The sequence below is a fragment of the Bombus flavifrons genome, chromosome 15 (assembly GCF_040668555.2).
Source record: "Bombus flavifrons isolate JBK064 chromosome 15, iyBomFlav1_principal, whole genome shotgun sequence".
In the NCBI taxonomy this organism is placed as follows: Eukaryota; Metazoa; Arthropoda; class Insecta; order Hymenoptera; family Apidae; genus Bombus; species Bombus flavifrons.
Window position 1 is genome coordinate 6595839 of NC_138456.1, and position 15630 is coordinate 6611468.

General features: G+C 40.1%; 1 protein-coding gene across 7 annotated transcripts in view; it reads left to right on the plus strand.

The window, feature by feature from the left end:
* LOC138187814 (protein artichoke) overlaps positions 1 to 15630 on the plus strand; it is a 309368-nt gene that overhangs the window by 268436 nt on the left and 25302 nt on the right. The gene's annotated exons all lie outside the window — the stretch shown is intronic.

Below are 15630 nucleotides of genomic sequence, written 5' to 3' on the forward strand. Positions count from 1 at the left end.
CTCGAAGTGCCGAGCTACTCGAAAGACGATAAACACCTAGAACCGCACGACCTTGCGTGTTCAAGACGTTTATGCGTGCCGGTTTCGTTTCTGTCGTGTCCCGACTAATTATACGACCAGCTACGCTCTAGCAGATCAGTTTCTTACTTTCTTTTTACCGAGACCAATTTGAGGCCAGAGATCCGCCGTCGCGAATAAATTCGCCATTTATCTGCGTCACTGCAATCTTCTCCCCTTTTTTGTATCTGTAGGGAATCGATTATCAACGACGCGAAAATGCGTAATCCTTGTAAAATTTCCAAATACCATGATCCTGTTCTAATTGCTATCATTAACTTGATGTTAATTAATTAAAGAATCTATATAAATGATAAAAGATTATTTTTATTAAACTGGACGATTTTGCCAGATGGCGATACGTTTTCTAAACCGCGATATCGAATCGATACGGGTATCTATCAAAACAGGTAATCGAAATCGCGTTGTTTCGATGAAAAAGAGGAGTACAATTTATTAGCGAACAATGTTAGTTTCAACTTCAAATAGAGATACTCAACGAGAAGAACGCGTAACGACGAAAGAATGACACAACATTCTATAAAATGTAGCACGCCACAATAGATTGAAAGCTCTATGTGCAAGCTATTTCCATACATCGTATTGGAAACAGAATTTTTATAACCGGCACCCTTGATAACAATTCTTCATAATTGAGAAGAAAAGAAATGCAACTGAACCAGCCATCGGTATTATTCACAGGGGAATAAAGAGTCGAACGAAAGTCAATCGAGGAATTGACAGGGTTTTATCAATTTTTTTTTCTCTTTTTGACGGTTAAAGTGTGACGTGACCTAGTTTCCTTTTTGGATTCACGCAATGAATTCGAAACGATTTATCAAAATTTCAAACTTCGATAACGCTGAAATTTTCAATCGGTTTCTGGTGTGCACGCACGCCATTAGCAACGTTGGTTTGTAAAACAAACCGCGCATAAAGATAATCAACCAGAGCGCCTACCGACTGTCAATATTCATCAAATTTGAATGATATCGCTGTCCAGCTAGGGGAAAAAAGCGAGTCACAGCCTATTTTTTTCACCGATCAATCCGGCTCGCGCGCCACGGATAAAGGAAACGTTTTCCGGATCGGTCGCAAAAATGTTCTCTGACACGCATTGTTTTGGTGGTACGCGGCCAACGATACACCGCTGAAATAGAACATGGTCCGCGTCGATTCCGGAACCACGGTCCAGTATCCGATTTTTGTCAGAAAAGTGATCTTTTTCCATTATCAGACATCTATATGTAGATTTCTTCCAGGCAAACGCCAGAGACGAAAGAAAAATGACGAATAGTTGGTACACAAGGAGGCGTACTATACTTGGTAAACAAGAAAGTTTTCTTCGTTTAATTAGAACTTTCGTTTAAGCTTAATTAATGCTTGAGATTACGATGGTTCTCTGTCGTTTAATAACGCGGATAGAACAAATTCTCAGTAATAATGGCTGAATGCAATACTTCTGCTCGTGATTTACGCTGGAAGATACATGCCCGTAGATTTCGCAACAAGGAAGGACTAACATGGTACTCGTGTAGAACCGGCACCGCGCCACAGAAACAAAGTTTCGCCATAGCATTATTTCTGCGTGTAATTTTCTTCTTGGCTTATTGCGAACTGCATTCATTCATTGTTCATACCGGTGCCGGGGGCAATTTCACCGAAACAATGAATTATTCATATTGTAAACATTCGTTCTTCCCCCGTAGTTATCAGTCTCTTCAGTACCATGTTTCACTTTTTTCGGACCGTGTTTTAATCGCAGTCGTTTCATTATTTACCATAGAAATAACTATACCAAACTTTGTAGCCATTTTTCCATCCCTGCAATTAGTCCTGTAGGGCAAAATAATTGCGGTAAGTAGTATTCTCTGTGAGAACTTTATAATCACCTATTAAACTGAAGCTTTAAGTAGAATCATCCTTTGATCTATCCGCAGTGAAGCTCGTACGCGTTAATTTTTATTTAATACTCGTAATTCACGATGTCTGTTACCATCAAAGCTCCAAGAATATAAGTTAGAAATAAATTATAACTAAGCTTATGCTAGAATTGATACATGTTCCTCAACGAATCCTTATGTTTGATAAAAACATCTCAAGGAGCTTTAATCTCCGATCGAATTTACGAGCTTAGAAGGTAAACGTATTAAAGAATCAGATCACAAAATGAAGTTTGAACATGGAAAATAATTATGGGAAAGAGTTGCAGGCGTTAGCGCGCGGTTAGCCGTAGGTTAAGTCGGGGTTTCGAATTAATTTCCATAGATTTGCGGCATGCAGAGTGAGAGGGTGTTTTTCACGATGTGCGATCGCTTCGAAAGGGCAATGCGAGACGAGGGATTAGCGCGGCTCTGTTATAACGAGGCCACGTTATGTCAGCCACCCTTGCTACGAAGGGATAGTCAAACAACCCCCTTGCAGTTTACGGCCGTAATTAACTTCCTAGGTTATTAGCCCTCGTTCGCGGTTGTAGCTCGCTACTCCATAGGACTTTGTCTCACAACTCTTTTCAGGGATAATCCTCTCCTTGTCCTTCCTGCATCTACCTTTTGCAACTCGACTTTCATTCGACTCAGACCAGCATTTTTCAACGAACATACGCACCAAGATTCGTCCATTGTTATCTCAAAAATCATATAACAAAAAACTAATAATGAATTCCATATTATGTTCGTTAAAAAAAACAGGAATGTATATGCGTCACATAGTCGATCACTGTAAATATAGAGAATATATTGAAATTAAAATATGATTTTCAAGTAATATTTATCTGTCATGTCGCATTTATTTATATTTACTTTTCGTAAGGTTTTTAAAACGATAACTAATTTATTTTCACAAGCCTATTCGCATAGATGACATAAATAATTGTACAATGTTTAAGTAAACGTTAAAAAATATTCGAAACACCATCGCGTTCCTCTATTTTTCCATTCATGAAGTTGATCAGTATGACTTCTGAGCGGGTCATTTGGTAAATCATATAAATGAAAATTAATAACCAACGCTATATCGGATCCGTTAAAAAATATTCAAAACACCATCGCGTTCCTCTATTTTTCCATTCATGAAGTTGATCAGTATGGCTTCTGAGCGGGTCATTTGGTAAATCATATAAATGACAATTAATAACCAACACTATATCAGATTCGTTAGAAAAAAAAACAGAGAGATAATAGATATAAATGTAATAAGTACGTTAAAATAGATTTCTTTTTCCAAAAGCTGTACACGTATTTTTCAAATGATTTTTTATTTCTTTAGTCCGTGGAGTGCGTAAAACGCATTGTACTTTCCGATAGGCATTGAACAAATTGCCGGGAACGAAAGAGAATAGCCGGAACTCGGGCACAGGGGAAAGCGTCGTTACACACGTAATGCTAAACAGTTGCGCATTCGGGACTGCAAATTAATTAACCCGCGCATGCATTATTATCGAAAGCACAACACGCGACCAGGCAATGCGATTCTAATTAAATTTTCAGTACGCAACAGTCCATCCGGTAAATCAACATAGTTGGAATACCATGAAATTAAATGAAAGCACGTTCTTCGAATAATTGTCGCGACATACGCGAGTACGCAATATGTCATCTATGCCCTGTGAAAATGGAAAAATTTAATTTCACGTTCGTGATCATTGCCCCGTTATGTTTAGTAACAAACATTGAAATTGGACGGTGCGAAGAAATCGCATTAGAATAATAGAAACAACGAATTATTTCAATAAATATAAATTATATCCTTCGCCGATCGCCGCCTAGAATTTGTCATTTATTGCTGCAACACACGGGTTCGAAACACCACCCTTACGCGAATAACTTTTTTCTCTTTCATTTAATCCCGTTGTTTCATCAGGACCGATGCATGTACGTAAAAAGTACGAATTACATTTCATTGAAACCAGAGAGGTCAGCTCCGTGTCTGTATCTCGTGAGGGACAGTTGGTAGTCGTTGTTCTGAGATATTTCGTTGGGCCGGTTGTAAGTGAGTCTGAAGCAACGTCTGGCAGCTCATTACACCGGGTCGTGGAGTCAGACAAGCCGTGAGTCGGGGCTGCAGCAGAATCTCATGCGAGGAAAATGAGATGGTCGGCTACGCTGAAGGGTTTTCGTTAGCTGTGAAGAATTCGCCCCGACAAAGGCGTCTCTAGCTTAGACGTAACATTGTGCCAGGAAAGTGGCTACGGTCGGAACAACGCGCGTCCACTGTAATTCCGGAATAACGTTGGTGGCGGTTTCTCGGTAAAACTGTGAAGATTGCCAACCTTTATGCACTCGCACGTCCCGAATCCTTCTTCGTTCTCGTGTGTTTCAATTTTGGCCCTTGCTCTCCCCCGTGAATCTTTTTGCTGTCTTCCGGACGCTTGGTGTTTCGGCGAACAAACTTCGCGTACGCTGTCCGAAGTTAGACGAGAATAGGAAAAATTGCTCCGAGTGGCGGAAATTGAAATGCAAAGAGCGACAAAAGAAAACGGTTTGAAACGATTGTAAAGTTGCCGGCGTCAATCATTCCCGACTTTTCTCCTTCGCTCTGATATCCGCCAGGCTAGGATTTAATTAAGGACGATGGAAAGGTAAAAGTGAATTAGATTCGATTGACAAGAATCGAATGCTTTTTCCGATGTATCTGCGCGCCGAGGAATTTTTCATGGATATTCCTTGAGCAGGAGACTCGCAATCTCGAAAAGTCCAATTTCCACAGTGGCTCGCCAGCGCGTTCAACGCGGTCCGGTGTATATATAAGTTTTGCAATTCATATTTTCGACTAAAAACTATCTCTAAAGGCCGCACCGCCTCTCAAATGGAAATTGCCGCGGCCAGTTTTGTAGGTACAGCTGCTAGATATAAAATTAAATACGGCCGTGATAGAATCTCGCGCAAATCGGGAATAGAAATGTCAGCGGTTCGAAAAATTAATCGGTAGATAGCGAAAATATTCGAACGCGAGGTCGTTCTAATAACAAAGTCAAGCAAAATTACCGAACTGCCACTGTTTCCTTCTTTTTCGGCCATTTCGACAGCCGTCGGTACAGCTACCGGTGCAATTCGTAGTGGTTGTACGTGCGTACCACTTCGCAAATGATGTACAGTAAAATGGCTGTTCCAATTAAAACTGTTCATTAACGGTGAGTAAAAAATGTATCCGTGTCAGGCCGTCGAGCAAATATACGTTGGTGACGTTTCTTTAAGGCTGAATAGTTGACAGTAAACAATTAACGTGAAAATTGGGCGACTCTGTGAATAATAATTTGCTAGACGTCTAGCGAAGGACAAGGAAAAAAGACTTTATGCATATTTATTTCTCGCTAGCTCGTTAAAATAGAAATGGAAAACACGGCTATCCGACACTTTCCTCTCTTTCAATGAAACTCGTTCCTCTGAACGAGAGATTAAACTTAAAATTCACACTTCAAGCGATAATTCTCAACTATTGACGAGTAGAAATCGTACAATCGACACGATTGAAAAATACCTTGCATGCATCACGGTATATCATCGGATAAAACGGAGAGCTTCGTCTCGACCGTCAATTTCTTTGTAGCTAAGCACGGCTAGAGAAACGAGGAAGAAACCACGGAAAGACGAAGATATTTATAAGCTACCGATGAAAAATGCTACACGATGCTCGAGGGATCGTGCAACGCAGCCTGCCGCTTATTCAAGGGGGTGGAAGTGCGTCTGAATGACGAGCACGATCGCTCGCCGAAAACGGGATGAGATATTCTGCGAGATAAAACGTTGTTTCGTCGATCCCCGAGTTGAGTTTCGCGTCCCCGGAAACTCGAGCGTCGCGGAGATCGTGATATATCGATTTTTCGCGACAAAATTTCGGCTGACTTGGTCGACGATCGATTGATCGGAGCTTCGTAAATAGGGGAAAATTTTATTCACCGTTTACGACGATATTCGATGCTTGGCAACCGTTCTTGGATCGATAGCCCGTTAATATCGGAGAATTTTAACGCGGCTGTATACCTGGAATGAGCATTATACGAACTTTCACATTCAAACTACTTCTATTTCAAATATGAAACCGACAACAAAAAAATTGAAATATGAAATTCTTCAATTTTTTTCTAGTATTTTTATATCGGAATAAATGACACGAGAATAACGAAAGTGGAATATGAAGCCATGCGCGCAGCATATTCAACGCGATAAATTTAATCCACTTTGGCTAATGTCCTATTAAAATCGACATCGGCAGTGTGTATTTAACGTGAAAATGGTCAGCGGGGTGGCAATATACACCGCTTTAAAATACTATATCTTCTAGCCGTGAATAGATCACACGGGGTCCGAGAAACGCGTAATTAAGAAACTTCTTGCATTGCAGCGCCGTTATAACGCAGGAAAAGTAATATCGAAGTAAAATCTTATCTACTACAAGCTTAGTGGCTTGTAACTCAACGTTGAAACTTTAGGCTTTTGTCGTTTTACTTGACTTATGGCTAGTGAAATATCATATAAATTAAAACGTATCGTTCTTTTCGAAAACTTTCATTCTCCCATCATAAAAGGCACAGCCGTGCTAAGTGCTACAAGTAGCAATGGATTTGAAATACAAGACACGAGCGAGAGATAATAAAATCTCATTGGTGATAAAAATTTGTATTACAACATTGAATCTATGGACTCTTCGCTTATCGAAGTTCATACAACCTCTCGCTCTCTTAATTCACATAAAATTTCAGTTACCATAATAATTCATAGAGATTCTAGTAAGTATCCTGCTCGTAACGTTTGACGGTTACCTGATCTTCTATAAGCGTCCTAAAACTTATAAGAGAGGGGTGTACATAGGGAGGGAAAAAATTACGTGTTTATCTCGTATTGTGGCTTTTATTCAACTCGAAATTGCCAAATTATACGCGGTCGCCGGTTTTAGCTTAGCTGTGCCGTTTGCAGGCACGCGTAATTAAGATAATTAGTAGGAATAATCTCGGGTTTAATAGCACGACGTGCTTGACGAAGGTTAGAAAAGCAGGTTGGCCATAATTAAAACGCACTGCCTCGACACCACTTGAATCCAGGTCTACGCTGTTCACGCACTTCTGCTGCTCGACAAGCTCGCCTAGCAACTCCGTGAACGCTTCTCTCCCCTTTTCCTTCTATCTTGCAAAAGAGATTTTTGCCGTAGTCGAACGAAACTCGTCGCAGCTGAACGTTCTTAAAAACCGATCTTCCGTTTTCCTGCAAACCTTCCACTCGTACGTACGTTTGCCAGTGAACCTATCGTTCCGCTCAAGCGTTCCAAAGGTCGAACCATTCGCTTCTGGAATTCCTTGGAACGAAAAAATGTTATAACTCGAATGAGTGGTTCTTTCCTTGAATCTTACGCAATATTTAATAAAAAGGAAAAAAGATGTGGCGACTCACGCGTTATCTTACATTGTAGAGATTAATCTTATTTACGTTAGATTAAGCTTTATCTGTTATAGTATAACTATTGATCGCACACTTGCTATAGAGCAACAAATATTTTTATCCATTCGCTTAACTACAAAAATCTGACGAGAGGTTTTGTTTGTACATTTATTATCTTAGTCGAGGATTTACGATCGGTGGTCAATACGATGGTCAATAGAAAAAATGGCTGCAAAAATGATTAAACGATTACATGAATGTACTGATAGTATGAATCGATAAATCACGTTAAAAGCGCCTGTAAAAATGTAACTTTTTGTCTGGTCAAGAACAGAAAATTATCATCACGCATTTGTCACTATGCACAGAAGTATCGAGAAAGATCGATTTCTTTTCTTTCGAAGAACAAAAACAAGGGAACTTTCCATCTAATCTAGCATAACAGATAATTCCATTTCAAGTTACAAATCAATAACGCTCATGGAATTATCAGAACTTTCTCTCGTAGATAGTCTTCGATCGAATCTTAATCAATTTTATTATCCGATTAGCAAATTTATCGGAAGCATTGTTGAACGTAAGCTGTCAGGATCGTGATCCGGTGAGCTATGATGACTGTCTGATGTCACGATCGAGCTTGCGATTACTATTGTAGCGTAAAATGGCCGGATTCCAAACTATTGGGGGCTCGCATTCCAACAGTAGGTGCGTCAAACGGAATTCACCGTCTATCCGTCAGATTGACGAACATCAAGGCAATGTTAATGCCGATTAGAGAGAACAAAGCAGTTCGAAGCAAGAACAATTACGTTGGACCGGCTACCGATTCTGCCTCCAGTTAGGTCGTTGGCATCGTCCACGAAAGATGCTCGATGCTCGATTCATTCGGGTAGAAGGCAAAAACCGAAAATGGTTAACGAGGCGTGCTCGATTTGAACCGTTCCACGCTACTCCAAGCTGTTGATTGCGAAGCAGCGCATACCGAGAAACGTTTGTTAACAGCCAGCCAAACGTGGATCGTTAGCAATTATATTTTTTTCCTGTCGACTCGAAATTAAAGCCTTTACTTTTGCTTCCTCGTCCGACTCTAATTTAATCTCTTCCTCTCTGCCTTTCGCTTTTAGTTCTTTCATTTGTCTCATTTCGCTTCTAGAATGAGAGACAAATGCTAGGAGTTGATTTCGTTACGAATATAGACGAAAATTATCGGAAGCAATGTAGATTATTCGAAATCGTTTGCCTTCTATGCAATGCGCGTTTCTCGTCGGTTTTCGATAAAATCGTACAATCATTTGCCACGCTTGCATCGTTAGACAGCGATTCTAATAAAGGAATTCGCGAGTTAGTGTTCTAATTAGACGCTATCATCGTTGGAACGCTACTGGCAACCTGTAGCAAATGGCGACGCTTAGCCAGCCTGCAGTGTACGAATCGAGATACTAACTGCAACTGTCGTCTTGTTATTACGAAAATATCTTTCACGAACACGGCATAGTTTCAAATGCAATAATACGTGTATCCACGTAGTTTCAGTTTCGCGTGCCGTTTTCAACCGCCACTGGGAATACGAGCAAGTTCCAACCTCGATACTGTCATTCTCTGGTCCACATACCTCAAACACTTGTGTTTCGTTCGATTTCCACCGAGCCACGATTACGTACATAGCGCTTAAATTACACAGGAAAATCGCAGGAAATGCGCCTGATAATTCCATTTTTGTACACTTTTCTCATTGTAATACTAGCATGTGAAAAGAAGCGTTTCGTGTATTATAGTTGTGAGGTGGTTTATTAGACGTGTTGGGTTATTAAAGAGGTGAGTGATAAAATTGTAATGGTCAGTGTACATTAAAATACACGCTCAATGCTACTATTCAACACTACATTCGCTATTCGACTGTATGACTCGCTATAATAACTCGCTATAATTCTCCTAGAGAGCACGTTCGTCTATTTGTATCGACTGGTGGTATTATAAAAAGCTCCAATGTAACTCCGGTTGACGATTACAAATAACAGCGATAATATTTTGTCCGGAGTTCGTTTACCTTTGAATCTAACAAGCCAAAACAACGTTGACACTCAAAGGCACAACAATATGAGTCTCTCCCGATTTAAATCTTCCATTGAATCATGTACCGCTACAGTTGGAAAAGGAAACAATGTATGAAAACCAAAAAAAAGATGATAATAAATTCAGAAAGTTTGCATAAAAAAACCAAGAATATTAAAGGACACAAAAATGCCAACGAAAAAGAAACGAAGAGTATCTTCTTCGTTTTAAAATTACTCCCTTGTAAGAAAAAGCAGAAATGTGATGTACTTTGTCTGTGGTCTTCGCATCTATCGTGGATAAACTTGATACCTCAAAATATTTAAAAAAAAAAAGGTATGGTTCTTTATTACAATGGTGGAAAGCACGGCGTGTGTTGGAGGCTTCCATGAAAATCCGTTTAACCTAAATGAGTTTACGACGTAGAGAAATAAGGAGCGAGGGTTTCGTGACGGCGGAATCGTTAGATCACCACGAGGCTAACCTAATTTCGGCCTTTTAAAGGCTGCAGACGATTTGCATAAACGTTCAGACGCGGTTGAAGTTTCCGCGTGAAAGAAAATCGCGATCGATTATCCGAGCCGGGTCGTTACACGGCGATAACTTTGCGGCCAAAGGGGAATGAAAGAAAATTAGTTTCATGTGAAAAAGGAGAAAATAAGAATCGTAAGTTTTAGACTTCGCGCTACTAAGTTCTTTAGAATTCGTGTCTCTCGTTAACAAATTTCTAATTATATTTCTTAATCACAGTTTCGGTAAACGAACGTTTTTAACCGATTCTACTGCAAGATATCCGTATACATCCTCAGCTAAATATACTTTGCGATCTCCTTAATCGAATCAAAGGAAATTCGATTGAATGTTTGAGAAACGAGCACGGTTAACGTCAAAAGCAACACGGCTGCGTTTCCTCGCAATCTTTACCAGAAGCAGGAAAAAGAGTTGGAAAAATACTCGAGGTGCTTCTGCTTGAGTTGTCTTCCTTTTCTTCGCTGATTCGTTCGTCTTCGTGAAACGTTTGAACAGAAACCTCTCGAGAGTCCGAAGTTCGGAATCGGATTCGCGGAAAAAGCTTGCCGCACGATTTTCATTCTTCTACCCTTTCCGGCCAGCGGTTTCCGAAGGCAAACTACTGTCGGCGACGGAGATCAGAGGGCTTCGCAAGATAGATAAAGTTGTGTGATCAAGAAGTAGTTGTTGTTAACACGCAAACATCCCTTTAACTCGATCCCAGCAAAGAATCGGCTGCTTTCATGGATTTTCCTTTTTTCGATGAAACTCCTCTGTTAACTTTGGCCGGGGGCCTGAATAAAAACGCGAGCTAGCTAGCTTTCTGAAGCCACGTTTCAAAAATAACAACCGAGAATCTTGTTTAAATTGAATTTTCTAAAAAGCCTTTCTGAGTAATTAGCACCTGATTAACGAGAATTTAACACGTTGTTACTGTAGTATTTATTTTTGTACCAGGAAAACCTAGAACAATATACATAGATCACTCGCTGATAATAAGAGATAACGTGAGAAAGTTAAGAGAACCGTATTAAAAAGTTAGCACGCTGCGATATTTCCTCGAACGGCGTTCCATTCGTTTTTATAGCTGGAATATCCGCTCGCCATTGTTACGAATTGATTCGCAATATTGATTAAATAGTCGGTAAACTTTGATAAATAGGGTAATACATGTTTAATACCGAGAATGAAGCGGAAATATAAATGCATACACAATGCTTAATAAAATATGCAACGCGTTATCCATATGTTGCTGGACATATCCGATTAATCGCTATGAAATCTGCTAAATTTATGAGACAAACGTTTATTAATGAAACGTTCGATGTCAAAATTGGTAAACCAACAAATAAAAGACGGGACGAGCAATGTTTTCAGAGAGAAATATTTCCAATGATTTATTTATCTGTGTCGTGAAATATTTCGAAATTGCCATTGTAACAAGGCAATCTCGAATGCGGCTAATTTCGATTATCGAGTTTATATCGATAAAGTTTGAAACAAATCCGAAAATGTGTATAGAAACTACAGAGTATCTAGTCCGTGTACATCCATATTTCACAGAGATCACGAATGTTATGTTCCTAACATATTTGCACCAAACAATGTAATTCTATGTAGATTTTCAGATTTACAGATTTGGCCAATGTAATCAGAAACAGTAGTGTCTTTTCTACTAGAGAACAAAATCTTAATAATCGATGGATTCCGGCTTTTTCTTCGTACGAGAAACAGTATTTGTCCAAAAGCTTAGTATCGAAATATATAGATAGAAATTTGACGTAGAATACGCGTGTCTATTGTCAAAAATGCTACCAACTTTCCAAACAACCTAACGTTTGAACGCTGACCATAGCAAACTTATGCGTCTATTGTACGCGTTTCATAAAACATTTTGAAATGGCTCTTTCAACCCTAGAAAAGATAATAAAAAAAATGTAAAAGAGAGAAAGAATATTCAAAAAAGTTATTAGCTCGCAAATACAGGAACAAAAGGAACTATAAAAAAAGTAGTTCGTCGATACGCGGTAGAATAGAAATAAAAGAGACGGATGATATGAAAACGACACAATACACGTGCAGCAGTCGGGTTCTCTGCGAGTCAACTACAGGCACCGAAGAAATTAATCGAATCCTGCGGAAACATTAACCTAAGGAGGCAGGAACGAGATGGCGAGGGGAGCGAGCAATGCTTTCGAGGCGGATCCCGCAAAGCAGGCCTCCGCGTCTCCCGCAGTTTTAATGAAAACTGTCTGGGATTAATTAATTTGCGATAAAAGAGAAGAAGCCTCCCCCGTGATGAAGTGCGCTTTATACAACGGCGCGGCGTAGCCCAGAACTCGTAACGACCATTTATTGTTCAAGTTGGAAAATCCTTAATGGTTGGCGCAATTAGCGATACCGATGGTGCGTGACACTTACACGTGGCGAAACTCAGCCTTCGGTAGGCTGGTTAAAGCTCGAAAAAAAAAAAGAAAAAAATAGTGACCGATGATCGATTTAACTAGGCTTGTCCTAGTCTCTACTCGTCAAGCGGACCAGCCAGCGTCCAGCGATACACGCGCGTGCAGGCTTAACGGTAACAATTGATGTCGATGGGATCGATCGATCGATGGATCGCCGGCACGATAATTACGGAGATTGGACGCGATGAAAATAGCAGCAGAAAATAGTCGACTGCCAGAGAACAATGCTCGTTTCATTCTCAGCCTCTGATGTTTGCAGCTGGTCGACTCGATAGCTTGGCCATGAATTATTCGCAATTTTTTAGTGGTACAACTTGGCCGTCGATAACGTATCGCCCACTCGACCGGTGAGCGATACAGCAGTTAATATTCCGTTACCGTTCCCTTTTCTCGATCGAGTTAAATTGCTGAACATTACTCTTCAACTTGATCAGCCAACGGCTCGTAAAGTACAATAAAACTTTTCAATTTCTAAGTTGCAGCGGATATGCGTCAACTGGCACGCGTAATTCTGAAAAGAGAATGGTGAATTTGAATTATGCGCAGATATAAATACAGCGCGTGGCTCGGCTCAATAAACTTCTTTTCTTTATAGTTACATTTTTCTTGTTTGCATATTAAATAACGCACGACTTGGCCAGGCGCTAATCTCCGCTTACACCGGTAGAATTCTTAATGATCGTGTGTCGGCTTCTGTCGGTGGAATTGCACGTATTTCGAGCATGAGGGTCGCGCGACTCTAAAGCGTTATTTATGCGAGTGGTAAAAAGCTAGGCGGGAGCGAATCACCAACGAGAATCTTTCCAATTAAAAGTACCTTTAAGTTGGAACTTTGAATTGCGAGAGCTTTCGCCCCGTTGCGATAACGAAGAATTCATTCATCACGAAAATAGAAGAATTTTTATCGAGGTAAGTCGTGCTTTGCATCCCTCCAAGTTTCAATTCAATGGGATTTTCGACTCGTACGAACTTCCTCTTATTTCAGCCCTTGAAATTGTTCCTTCTCCTACGAGTTCTCGTTGAAGTTTCACTTGAACGCGACATTGATCGCGTCAGGATCTTACCGATAAAAACTTCTGTCGACGCTACTTCCGGCAGGGCTACTTTAAAAGTAAACAAAATGTACACGCTACCCTCTTATTCCATGTTCCAAGTTTGCTACAAGAGTCGCAATCGCGTAAGCGATATTTTTATCCTTGCAAAGAATTGAGATCTCAAAGTAGAAGTCCTTGAACACTTGTCCTTTTTGATCAGGATGTGATTCGACTATGAGTTTATGCAAGACAAGATTTCCGATTATTTTATTCTTTATGATTATTTTATTTTTTATTTTACGATTAAATCGAGTTTCACAACTTCGTATGCAATTAGGAAATTATCGTTCGTAATTGTCGAAACTCGTGGGATTATTTCTAACTAGAATTCGTATCATGGATATTGCATAGTTAACACGGTTTAATATTCTCCTTAAAATTCGAAGTAACAAGTTTGCATTTCTTTCGCAATACGTGTAAACCTGGAATTGCGTTCTCACGAGATAAAGAGGAATGTAGAGCGCGGTAACTTGCCCGCAAAAGGTGGAAAAGTAACGAGTTCAAATACATTTCGAATATGCAAACTGCAACCGCGAAACAATGGCTGCGTAAGCTTTGAATTCGGGAAACCGGGGGCTCATAACAGGAAGCAAACTCGAGGTTAGAGTCTTCGGGTCGCTAGACCAGCCGGAACCGCACATTCTGAATGCAAAACACCCTCCACCTCCTTCTACTCGCTCTGAATAGATCCGCATTCTTATTCTCTGTTTCGCTTAACAGCGATCGTAAACTGTGCATTTTCATTCTGAATATTCCCAGGTTTGTTCGCTGGGTGTTTGCGGATTAGCCGTATATGCACTTTGTAACTAAAAATTAATACGTATTAATAATAAAATAACTAGAAACCTGACTAACTAGTAAAGAGAATAAACGTTCGTTATAAATATGCAAATAGGCAAGCTCCGGCTCGATACGAACGATGAAAAATGCTCTCGACAAAAACGTTATTGTTTCAGGTTTATTGTATCATTGAGAAGGGAATATTATGCAAATGATCCTTTTGTGCAAGGAAGTGTTATGATATTCTTTAAATCGTAGCTGGATCGTTCATGATCACGATATTTTATGCGAGTCAAACCTCGTATTTTTCTAGGAACGTTTGCAGCCAGCTTTGTCGGGCTGTGAATACGACGAACAAAAGATCGGGCTGCACCCAGAGATTTATGAGATTCGCGTAACGGTGACAGTTACAAAAATAATTCCCGAGACAGAGCGAAATACGGCCCGTTCGTGTGTCCGTGACAGATTCGAGCTCCGTGCAAATATTGACCGTATTCGTGTAACGTTCGACTTTTTCGCTTAACTTTTTACTCGTACCCACGTACAGCATCAAAAATAGTTCACGCAGATCAGCCGCTAGTTTTCGATGTTAGAGGAATTACGATTTAAATGAAACAAGTTTTTGGATCAACTTAACAAATCGCCATCCGGCTGGAACTGCAAGCTGCACCGAAACGGATAAATATTTTCGTATGAGGAACAATTGGAAACGGGCAGAGGGCAGCGACGGAAACTATAAAGCAATGGCTACTAATTTAATACAGACACGGCAGAGTAGAACCGCGATAGCACGACACTGAGGCGGAACAGTAAAGTGGCTCTGGAGGCTCGTAATGGCTATGCAAACTATACCTACAGTTTACAAGGGGAAATTTAATTCCAGCCGACGGCTTACCAAGATGCTATAGCATCCTTTATTAATCCAACCTTGCAATTCATACCTCGTGAATAATTAGCCGTTGTTTTGTTAATCGTTCCGCGCTGATGGCGTTCTCTTGCTGAATTACGGCCGTCAAACTTTTCTAAACTTGATCAATGTACGCGGTAAAAGCATCTAACGTGGCATACTCGAGACGTTGTTTCGCCGTATGCTTGTTGATATTCAAATTTATTTCTTTCATAGACTGAAAGATCGAAAGTATCTGAAACCATGACATTACAGTGACATGAAATATCTGATACAGCAAGAAATCTTGAGGATGAAAAAACAATTATTCGAATGTTTTATCTTTTGATTACATCGTCAAAGAGTTAATTTCATACTTGTCACGATAACGCACGACGATGAATCCGTAAAGC